The sequence below is a fragment of the Harpia harpyja genome, chromosome 17 (genome assembly GCF_026419915.1).
Source record: "Harpia harpyja isolate bHarHar1 chromosome 17, bHarHar1 primary haplotype, whole genome shotgun sequence".
Lineage (NCBI taxonomy): Eukaryota > Metazoa > Chordata > Aves > Accipitriformes > Accipitridae > Harpia > Harpia harpyja.
In genome coordinates, this window is record NC_068956.1 from 24,668,100 (window position 1) to 24,680,918 (window position 12,819).

Below are 12,819 nucleotides of genomic sequence, written 5' to 3' on the forward strand. Positions count from 1 at the left end.
GTTTAGAATCATGGAAAAGTCTTCACAGTAATATCTTTAGCACAGGTCTAAGAATACAATGATGAGGGATGTATTCATAATGAAGTTTGCTTAGTGCAAGTCATGTACATTAGAAGTAAAGACAGTAAAATTTTATCTGCCTAGTTACATATTTTTATGTGTTAAACATGATTGAAATTTCAATTTATACAAGGAAATGATTGGATATATTACTTGACATTCATTTTTCTTTTCATGTCTCTGGGAGCAAAACAGTTACAGGCACATTTGTTAACAGTCATATGATTTGATTTTGGTTTACATGCTAATTTCTGCCCTCCTCTTTTAGACATTAACTTAGACAGGCCTTCCTGCACTATCAAAACATCCACTGATGTTAACTGAAGAATTACATACCCATGGAATACACTGCTGAGCTCTAGTATTTTACAATAATTGTACTGTTAGTCATACTGATAATGATTAACTTATGCTGAATTTCCATGTGATTGCAGCAATACTGAAAATTTAAGAGCTAGGTTTGTTGATGCATTTTCTTCTGGGATACCCATCACAAATACTAGTAAACCATTTATTAAAAAATTTTCTAATTTACAGACAAATATTAGTCAAATTATTGGACTTGGCATTTAAACTCTATGAGCTGCAGAGGTTTCTAGTGCAATTTCTGTTTCAGGAGGAGCAAGAAAATTATTTTTAATATCTGTAGGGCTAACTATAGCCTATGATGAATTATAAACTAGATCACAGGCTTCTAACGTTTTACTATCTGGACAGTGACCCAGAACAACCTCTTTCTGTGGCCATAAAAGTGATTAATTTTCATGGCTCATTCATCCATAGAAGTATTTTCAGCTAAGATGACCAGTCTCTGTAATGAAAGTGATTTTGGGTTACAGATTTCTGAAGTTCACAGAGAACATATCTATTCACAAATGAATTATTTGTAACCAGTGTCAGTTCTTACCATGGCATTTATATGCACACATGCTAATTATATACTCCCTCATATTTTTGGTTCTGCGATCATGCTTATAATTTGATTTTTTAATACTAGAAACAGTTCTCATTTAAATTTTAAAATGCCTTAAATTATGTATATTAGGGTTGAAAGTAAGGCTTGAAAATTACAAGCTCATTAGCATGTGTTGTCTAAAATTAGTGCATGGTCATAACTTGGGGGAGTTGTTATAATGCTGCCGTTTCCCTAAATGTCAAATGCTTTATACATCTGACATTTGGAAACTGTGAAGGAAAGAGGAATGGTAAAATATGCGACCGTAGAGCTGATAATTGAAAGCTGGCCTTAAAAAGTCGGGTCTATAGGGCTGCTACCCTGGTCATAGATGCAAGAGGTATGTGATTAAGTATCTGAACTTGTGAAGATTTATAAGAGCAATCATTCACAGCAGTCGTGAATAAAAAATAGCACTATAAAGAAGGATTCAGGATCAGGAGGAAAAGGGTGATGAGCAGAGCTGGTGGTTCATCATGATTTCATTTACACAACTATAAATCTATAACCGCTCGATGTCACTTCCACATACTTGGTTTCAGTGTCTGACTGGTATTAAGTATCCCACAGTTCCCGTAGGGAACTTGGGGCTGATACAACAACCGTCTAAACAGTGCAACTGTACAGCTGCTGTACACACATACAGCTGGACATCCCGTAGCTGAGAACACTGCCCTGCCTTGGCTTACCCTAATGGAACAGTAAATACATGCCCAGTAAATATAGCCAGTGTTTCTATTACAATAAAGCATAGACAGAGTTCTTGCATACAGCGTGTATTTAGAGTCCTTCAGAGATCTCTGTCCCTTGCCTTTAGGAGGAATGAATATTCAAGGAATTCCTGAGATGAAATAGTTGCAAGAATGATGCTTGATTATGATGAAGGTTCTGTCCTTCAGTCTGATGGTCTGCGGTGTAATTTTATCTGCTCATTCTGTTAAAAATTGCTCACTGGGGAAATCACAACCACTAAAAGCATTTGGGGATTTCAAGCCTGGTAGAATGATTTTTCTCTCATTTTTCTCTCTCTGGCAGGGGTGGAAATATAGCACTCCTTCCCAGGGTTGAGAGGGAAGGGGGGTGGGACAAAAACCATCGGAAGTGGTTCTCCTGGGAACCTTCCCTGGGAAAAGCACCACTTCTGAATCTAGAGTAGTGCTGTTCCAGTGCCTTTGTGTAAAATTGGTCCATACTGATAGCTTAACACTCTGTAACAAACTCATTCACAGCACTGAAGAATCTAGCCTTGTTTTTTGTATCTTTGTCACTTTGTTTAGCTCTGTTTTTAACGATCTTGCTACAAAGGCTGCTATAACCCCTTAGGTTTCAGCTGATCCCAAGAGAACTGCTATACGTGCTAATAATCACCCCTGAAATGGCCTGAACAGAAGCTATAATAATCCTCTGTCCTCATTTATGGATGCAATGACCGATACATTTCTTCTTTCCACCTTTTCCTTTCTAAACCTCTGTGGCAGAGCGATGGTTTATAGCACATGAAACAGGACAGAAGATAGCTAAGTGGCCAGATGAAGAAGTACAATGCTGACCAACTGCAACATGAGAAGTTTCTGAATTCCTGTGTGGTGGCTATTGTATGAAAAAGGTAAATGTACCTTTGCTTTTGTCGTTGCAACTGTAACATTCCTGTAGCAGAAATGCTCCAAGCCATGAACTGTAGGCATTCTAGCTTAAGTATTTCTTCCTCTTAGATGTTTTTGAGTAATTCTATGGATATTCATTGTCAGCTTGAGACCAGCCTGTTTCTCCATTATTACTGTGTGTGCCAAGCAGGACAAGTTGTGAGTATAGCAGCTGAGAAAGCTCTGAGCTGCAGACGTGGGTTCGATCTGTATCTGTCCTGAATGGTGAATCCAGTGGCAGGACCTCGAAGTTGTTATTGCCGCTGCTTGTCATAGCAGTCTTAAAATTCAGATAGGCATGCTGAGAAGAATACATTTCTTGAGGGTTATTTGTAATGTTTTGTCTGAAGTTTTTTGGTATCAGAGAAGCTTTTGGGGACATTTGGGATAAAATAGGTTGAGCAGAATTAGCTTCTCTTGATGTAGGCCAAGCCAGTTCTCAGTGACATACTGATGCAATGTTGATCTACAATGGGTGTCAAAAATGGTTAGGCTGTGGTTTTGTCTGTTTGCTGAGTACACACAAGACAGCGAGTTCTGGATCCACCATCTGGCAAACATGAGGCATGTGTGCTGGTCTGAAAGGCACCCCAATTATGACTGTAATTAGCTGCTTGAAATGGGTACTTGGAAATGTGACAAGCATAGTAAGTGAGACAAGAAGATATAGTAAGTGCATTATTAAGTAAAACAGTGAGTTAGAGAGCACGTGGTCATACCTGATAGTAGGTTGCTGAGAGTGGAAAATGTATGGTATGATGTAAAGAAGCAAAAAATACATATACAATAGGAGCTCAAATGCACATTTGTTGGACGCAGGCTGCTGGATGGTTCCACCTCTCTGTCTGCACTTTGATTCCTAACTTGCCATGCTTTCTAAGTATTCTTCTTTAAGTGATGAATCTGGTCTTAAGTTTAGTCTTTGTTTCAGGATGAACTCAGATTGTGGCTAGTGAAAGAGGAAAATTCTGCTCTACTCAGTAGCTAGACAAGAGTTGGTAAGAGCCATACTTATGAGAGAAAGAGATATAACAACCAGTAACTGACCCAGTATATTTTCATTTATGCCTGGAATGTGTTTCCTTGATTTTTATTTTTCTGGTGGTTTTGTTTGGTTAGTTTTTTGCTAAGTGCATCCTTCTGGATATGTATATGAAAGAACAGGAACATAATATAAATCATCAGTACTCTTGATATAAATGGTTAAAACGTACTTGCATCCATTTTCAGGAAACAAATGTCCACTAAAGAGAAACCTCCAAGGATGCACCCACTGACTTGTACTATTTATGAAGTATATATTATTTATTTGACCTAAATATTTGTGTATGGCTTCCCATCTTGTAAAAACAAGCACAAGAGATTGTATGGCTACTGTATTGACAAGATGCCTGGAACTACTTGTCTAAACCATAGGAGCTCTCTGCTCTTACATTTTTTTTGCTCTGTAGCTGCTGTGGTGTACTTGTGTATTGATTCCACAGACTGGCTTCTTTGGTCTTTTTTTTTTCAGTGCTTTGACATTTCATTGCCTGTGCAGTATGTAAACTATGGTTACCAGAGTTAAGCAATGCTTGGAATATATTTATTTTAAAGCATTTCAGTTCCTCTTTAAATTAGTAGATATATGAGTGGGCTAATTATAAGTGAATCAATCTGAATTGATTTCAGAATGAATACAATTGTTGAAAACCTGCCAGGTTCGGAAGAAGGAGAGGAAAGGAGAGGAAAGGAGAGGAAAGGAAAGGAGAGAAGAGGAAAGGAGAGGAAAGGAAAGGACAGCACACAAAACCACGCACAGCAGAAAACAGAACTTTATCTGAAATTCATGATTGATTGCCTTGGATGTTGTCAAACTGTTGCAAAAGTGAAATAAAATCACTCACTATGTTAAACCCAAAACACTTTGGCTGCAACTTGGTTTCCAAAATGTGGAATACATTTGATACTAGTTTGAATAGACCTATGGTTTGGCCACCCCATTTCTGTCTGTTCTAAACACCTGTTTTCATTTAGCTCTACAAGATGGACCAAAATTCTTACGCTAGCTTTACACTCCAAACGACTCCACTGAAATCAGCGATAGCAGTTGATTTTGAACACAATCCACAGTATCACACTTCATTTCTTCTGGAAAAAAAGTACTATGGAAAAACTACAATGTAACTAGCCAAACTGATGGGAATTTTATAAGATGACTGTAACACACTTAAAACCCAACTGTGCTCTTGTGGCTTCATTCTCTCCTTTCTCTTTGGATGCTAGCTCGCTTTCTCCTGCCCTTGTGTTACTTGAAAGCTGCCACATTTCATGCAGAAGCTCCAGGAAAGATTTGTGATAGGGGAATATTTTAAGGAAATAGAAGCAAAGTAAAGGAAAACAAGTACAATTATGTTTAACAAATGAAGCAGATGGTTCCTTAAATATGCAATATTAGTTGATTGGTACATTTTAGTCCAAAAATCCAGGCTGGTTTTTGACCTTACTTTTTCATTTTCTGTTCTAGTGGATTCAAAAGAAAAACCAGCTGCATGATCCATCTATATGTATGTTTAATGACTTGCTGCATGCATTTTTGAAAAGTTGTTTGTAGTATTCAACCTTGTCACTAGTTTTATCTTTTTTATATGTACTAATTTCCTCATACATCATTGTACCTGTCAAGCACTTTCAAACAAACTACTTTGGTCTGCATCTGTAATAGCTGTGTTACAGAATTAGTGATAGATTAAATTCATTTCATAATTTCCTTATTGCATCAAATCCATCAAAGGAGATTTTTAGCAAGTGCTTATTTTAGTGTCTTGTCCACTATCTTTTGTTATTCGGTAGTTAAGATGTGGGCTTGGCTTTTGAGAATTATAAGCTTAAAATCATGTTTTGCTGCATACTTTCTTTGTAATCTAAGTCCCCATGTGTGGGAACTAAGTTAGTGTTTTGTATTCTCCAGCCATCCAGTTTCTCTCTAGGTCTAGTTTAGGATTAGATAATCCCTGAGAGTAATTTCAATTTACATATCTTAGGAAGGACCAGTCACTCTTTGAAAGTGCTTGCTTCTCTTTCTCCATGGTGGAGGGAGCCCAGGTTACTGTTTTAAACAAAGTGACTTAAAGTCCAATGAGGTGAACCTCAGTCTTTCAGTGTTTCAGCTCCTCCTCTCTAAAGTAGACACAGCAGCATTACCATGCCTCAGGAAGCTGCCACAAGGATGTTAATAATTATGGGATATTAATGAATCATAGTAGAAGTTATATGAATATAAAGATTTATCTCATGGAAAAAGGAGAGCTTCTATCTCTGTCCAGTTGAGATTTCCTTGTACTTTTATGTTTTACCAAAGATACCTTTGCTATAATCTGATATTAGAAAGAGTTTTACATATAGAATATGGGAAATATCCATTTTTACATATTGATATAGGAAAGATTTTTACAGGCTTATTTAAAACCCAAAATGTAATGGTATATATTTTACTGAGACTTATAAATTAGTGACAGGCCCTTAAACTGTGTTACCACACCTTAAAAAGATATTCAGCAATCCGTCTTAGAACCATCCCTGTGAAGAGTCCCAGTATGAGGGGCGACAGCAAAGAGGATTTTGAGACTTGCTAAATATGGTATGTACGTTTTGGTTTTGACTGAGGACTTTCAAGGGCATCTGTGTTCTGGAGTGCCATTTCCAGGAGTAGGTGAATGTAGTAAAACACAGGCAGCTTGGATGGTTCATGACAACCTCATGTCACCTTGCAACAAAGATAGGAAGCTGCATAATAAAAAAACGTGTTAAGCTGGGGGGAGGTACTTCAGAAAACTTTCCTAAGTTATCTGATCTCTGTGTCTTTTTTTTTTTTTTTTTTGGTAAGAGAATGCATGGAAGATGACTCAATCAAATGTTTCAGTTGTTTCAGTATGAATCATCATAGCCAAGGAAAATAATGCGTGAAGTGGCAAGACCAATGGTAACCTCACAATTCTCTCTAATGGGCTGTGTTGCTGTTCCATATAACTTTCTCTTTGTGTACGTGGGAATGGATCTGTGGTAAAGCTGGGCTGTCTGAAGGTGGTTCCTTCTCAAAGTGAATAGTACAGGCTGTGTGTAGGGGGTAAATACTGGTGTAGTGTGCTTCATGGGTGACTGCACTCCTGCAAATGGTATGGCATTCCCGGTGCTATGTCAATTAGCATTATGTCACTCCTTGCTCTTTTTGTCTTATCGCAGCTCAGCAACTGATAAATTTAGGATTACTGTGCAGCAGTAGCTCATGGAGCAGATATTTAAGGCCAGTATTTCAATATCAGAATCCCATAGGCACAAATAAAAACCAATCTCTCCTTGCAAGATTTACAGCTCTTTTTCTGATCAGCAAGAGCCAGACATTGTTTCCTGGAATGTCAGTATTGCTGTGGCTCAGTAATAGATGTGACAGTAATTAAAGAAAGCAGAGGAGACAAAAGCATTCCTCTTGTAAGTTTAGCAAAGCTGCAGGCAAATATGGATTTGATCCTAGTGTTGCATTTTGGATACCTGCACAGAGCAATACTTGTATCTGTGCCAGTAGTTTGTAGAGCGGTTTACTTCTCTTTTGTGTACTCTCTTTTGTATTCGGCACTTATTGGCAATGTCAGAAGCGTTTAGCTACTTTTTCCATGGACCAAGCTGTGTGATTCAGGGAAAACACGTATCACGTGCTTTTTGTTAAGGAGCAATCTGCTCTTTTGTCTTTACAATGAGAATGAAAGAAGTTCTGAAAAACTTAAGTTTATGTTAGAGCCATGGTTCACAAGAAAAGTAATCGAAATCTGTGAGACAAACAGGATGGAATGAAAGAGAATGAAAGTATTAAAAGGCTGTATGCTTTCACTAGTCAAAAGGAAATGGTCTGTACTGCAACGCTTCATGAAGGGAGCATCCCATTTCTTTATAACTAGCTACAAAAAATTTTTGAAACAACCAGGACTTTGAGAGAGGGCCCTGACCCACCTAGCTTCTATTGTTCTGTGGCACTGACCTGGAGCTGTGAAGATGTGAACTGAACTTCAAAAAGTGCCAATAGCTCTGTATGAAAAATGTAAACATGTATCACAACATTGCTGTAAGGGAAAATTCAACCAGTCCTTGGAGTCTGGAGGCACTTTGTTTCATCCCCTCTCTTTATTCTTTTTTTGAGCCCGTCCCCTGTGAAGTGCTGCCCTAGAAATCAAACCGAGCAACGAATGAGTATTTTCTATTTTTAAGGTTGTTGGGATTCAGTGCCTTGGATGGGCATGTACAGGATGGGGAGATTATGCATAGCAGTCATGGTTATTTTCCTGATTATGCAGATTTGTAGGATACATTCTTGAGCTGATAAGGGAGTAAGTAATTGGGATTTACTTGGCTGTACCAACAGCCAATGCTGAGTGAAACAGTTGGATGGAGACAGGTTCTAGGAAGCTTCTGTGTTTTCCTCAATAGCCTTTTTCAACCCCTGTCCAAACAGTCAGGATGCTTTAGAATTGAGGTAAAAGTTAAGAGAAATGGTTACTTGCTCCATAAATCAAAGACTTCCAGACACAGGGAAGGAGAAATTCCTTCCTGCAAACGTAACGAGGAAGTACAAAAGAAGGAAAATACTAATGGCTTAAGCACCTTTAGATAAAAGGAGAAAGTTACAAATATTCTGCTTGCTTACTTGGCACCTCGGCCATATGATGCACACTTGACTGGGAGAGATGGAGCAGAGGCAGGTGGTTCCCCATTTACTTTATGCTGAGGTAATTACCTGTGTGGGCATATTTAAATATATATCTGTGTAGACATACCATCATGTGTGGCATACAAGCAGCACTCTTCCGCTCACTAGAGAAGGAATGAAAGCCTCCAGACTTCTCACACAGTTCCCTTTCTGCCATATTCTGCACATCCAGAGTGGGCAGTCCCAGTCCAGCCCTGTGCAGCTGCATGGGGTCCTGTGCAGCTGCATGGGGTCCTGTGCAGCGAGCAGCTGGATGTGGGTTCAATGCTATGTTCTCTGTAGAGAGATTACTTGATTAAATATTTTGTTCACTTTGACATTACTGTGGTGTTTGTCAGATTGTCTTCTGGCTGGTGTCATTACTGGTTGTCACAGCATGCTTATTACAGCATTGCAGGGAGCTGTCACCACTACAGAGCAAAAGCAAGCCTGTCTGTTGTTACCTACCAAGAGGTCAGTGCTTTACTGATTAGTGCAGGAAAGATGTACTGCTGTGCAAATAAAACCGTTCAGCACTGTCTGTAATGGTAGAAATGGTTAACTGTGCCATGAATAAAAATCGTGAATTCATAAAAGGCTGGAGTAGCAGCCTTTGTTTCCTTTAGGTAAGTGAGTTCAGCCGATTCAGGTGAAAATTGTACCGGGCCAGGGTCCTGTTATTATCACTCTGCTGCTAACTTCATTAATACCTCAGTGCTGGCAGGTGTCATTTTGTGCTAGTTACTATACAAAGATGTAGCACAGAGCTTACAAGTGAAGACAGTGGAAGGCATAACAGATGGATGAGGGGAAAAAAACCCCCAAAACAGATGAGCCAGCAAACAGGTGGTGTGTGTGAGGAGGGATGAGATGACAGTGCAGCAGGTTTTTATAAACCTGCTCATTAGTTGGTCACATGTAGCTGTGTACTAGATATGCTCAGCTAGACTATATAACAGAGCTCTGTCTTGAGGAATTTAAGGCCATAGTGGCTTGGTGAGGGAGGACTTACATCGCATATGAAGGGCAGAATCTGAGAGAGTTCTGACAGGAGGAAGAATCAAGCTTTCAGGCAGATTTTACCCTGTGAATTCTTGAGATGTATTAGATTATCAGGAGGCAGTGAAGGTAATCTCCGGTTTAGGTGATCAGGGAGGTTACCCTCACTCACCATTGGCGTCTTGAATCTTTTGTTACTTGATGACCCAGCTGGCAGCTTTCAGTCTTCTGTTTTAATGTTTAATTAATTCCATAGATATTTCATATGGACATTCATTACACAGCTTGACTCTAAGTCAGAGTTCCTTTTTTTCAGTCCTTTTTCCCCGACAGTTAGTGCTTATGTGGCTTTTCCTAGTAGTGGTGTGTTCTGGAGCAAAGTGCACCTATCTAGCCTTAACTAAACAGCAGCCCACGAGAGACAGTGTTACATAGCAAAGGTGAAATGGGAAAAATGAGGAGAACAAGGGGATTATGAAGAAAATACATTAGATTGCTTTTCCAATATCCAAGTCCTAAAATGAAGAAATGTTCCTCTTTTGTTCAGCCAACCGAGTGAAAATTCCTGAGGGGTAAGAAGCAAACAATTCCTACCATAAATGAACTGTGAATTATATTTGAAAATAACATTTTTAATTATGCTTGGCACATCTGAACCTCCTGCTGGTGGGAGCCCAATGCAAGAGCCTGTAAACCAGAAACCAACCAGTTCAATGTTCATTGAGTGTTTATCATCTATTGTTTCAGGTTACATTGGTAGTTTGCTTAGCCATTCTCTAACAGTAAAAGAAAGAGGTGAGAATTTTGCTGATTCATACCTTTAAATGTACAGACTAAGGATGCAGTTCTTTACACGTTGGAGAATAACATAAAGAAGGTTGTCAGTGATGATACCGCTGCCCCACTCAGAGGCAGCAGTAACGAAATGCAGGGGCAAAGTCTGCAGCCCCAAATGTTTGAAACCATGACTCACACATCTAAAACTTGAGAATAGCCTGCATGATACAAGGTGGTTTTTTGTTTGTTTTATTTAATAATAAATTGGGGTTATCTAATATGCCCTTTTTGTCTTTAAGACATTAGGATCCACAGGAACACGCAGCCCACGTTTGTAACCTTTGCTGGGCCTTCCACATACAGCATTGAAGCTGAAAGTGCTGAAATTATGTCTCTGGAGAAGTCTCTAAAAATCTGGTTATTTAAGTGTGTAACTATCACTATTTTCCATGGCAGATACACGTCCAAGGATTTTGAGCCCAAATAACCACTATTTTAAAGGTGATGAACTGAGGCTGAGAGATCAAGACCATCCTCCCCTTCCTTTTTCTTGTTGGCTATAGTCATGAATGTAAGCTGTATGATGCAGAGAGGACCGTCTTCATCTATATTGCACTGTGTATCATACAATGCCACCGGGATATAAATAATAAACAATGATGATATACAAATTCAGACAACTAAGTAGCTGCCTCTGTTGCTTTGAGAATTTGAGATCTTCTCTTTAGCAGGGGAATAAGGCAGATATGTGAAAACTGAAGCTTTCTTTTTGAAAGGAAGCTTCGTACTCTATGTTTGAAAGATATTGTGGTTATTAAGACCCCAAGAGAAATTAAATTGTGCACGGCTCAATTTGAAGAATTGCTTCTTTAGGCATCCAGAGTACCAGTGCCAATTCCAGAGATTTTGTTGGTGTTAGGGGAAGGAAGGCAAACAAACGAAAAACTCCAACTTATATTGCGAGAAACCCAGGAGACAGAAAAAAAAAAAAAAAAAAAAGAAAACAACCTAAATCTCAGAAATACAGAAGATCTGTGAGCTGCTATAGAAACAGCCTATTTAAAGTGATCACATTTTATAAATAATCCAGCAAATTCTGGAGTGTGTTGTCTTTCCCCATCTATTGTCCCCATGGGGCTTCGCTTGGTTTAATCTCTGCTGGTGTATATAGCCACCTTGAGTAAGGCAGTGTGGTGTTTATGTTGAAATCCATGTGACCTGCCAGCCAGCAAGGCCCAGGGATAGCATTTTTAAGAAAGCAGGACAGTTTAATTTGTGAAAGGCATGTCCAAATCACTTAAAACATTATGGTGAAAAAACCCAACGCTTTCATCCAAACAACTAAATAATAAATGCAAAATGCTGGATCTTGAGCTGAATATCATTCAGTGCAGATTTGTTGACCTCTCTCCTGCTGGTTCCCAGGATAAATACGGATGTAATGCATGTTTCTGTTTATGTCTGTTTTTATTTGGATCTATTTCGCCCCCCCCAGGGAGTTGTCCTCTGACCCAAATATTTTCATAATGCAAGCAAATATCTACAGTAGTTATTTTCTTGCTGAAACAGTTTATTTCCTTATTACTGAAAGCATTAAATAGATACATAAGGTGCACATGCTCTGAATATATGGGAACTGTAGCTAGGTAATACTGTAAGCTTTGAAATAAGCTGATTGAAATACTGAGTAGTTGTAGAAAGCCTTTGGTGTAGAAGTGTAGCAGTAAAATAATTTTGAACTTAGTCTTGAAGTTAATTCACAGTTTGTTCTCGGAGAAGACATTTCACTGAAATTTCTTTTCAGTGTGCTTCTAAATTTCTTATTCTACTGTACCAGCTTTCAAAGAAAAAAAAAAAAAAAGGAGGACAAGCAAGGTTTGTTTCCCTTTCCCTCCCCAATATCTTTATGCTTTTATTGGGAGTGAGCTGAGGGTCCTGTTTGACATGACAGCTTTTTCTCTTGTATTGAGTCAATGCCCTCAGAGCCGCAATCGCACCGCTGTTATCTTCCAGCCTCTGTGAACCCTCCTTGTCCCCACCGCACTGAGAAGCATCTGCATAATTTTTGTCTCCATACCCCCCATCTTTCCCACCCCTGGCCAACCACTAAATCACAGCCAATGTTTCCTTCCTGCTCCGTGGGTGCTTCCCTAGGCTCTCTGCCAACCAGCATCTGCCAGACCCACGTCTGCATACACACTGCCAGGCTGTCCTTCAGACAGGAGGGAAACGGGAAATTATAGAAACAAGCTTCCAGCCATCCACAGGCTGTGCCTACACAGGGCCTGTCAAATCAACCAGCAAAATACTACGAGCCCAGACAAGATGAAAGTGGAAAAGAAATGACCTCCTATTAGCTGATGCGCAGTAACTGTGTACATACTTTTAGTCTGTGGCAAAAGCAAATCACAGAGTTACAAGTCTTTCCTTGCAGACATTCAACAGCTTCGGTGCAGACAGCCATTGCAGGGTAGCTGACACACCGCAACTTGTCACCTACAGTAACTTGTCTGTGTGCCTGAGGCTTCTCATTTTTGGCCATGTTGCTAAGGTCCATTCAAGGTTGCCAACGGCCAGGGTAGTAGTGATGTTTGTATCCAAAAACATGTCCTGAAAACACAGTCTCTCAGAGAACTGCAGATAGAAACCTGCCATATAAATTTACTGTT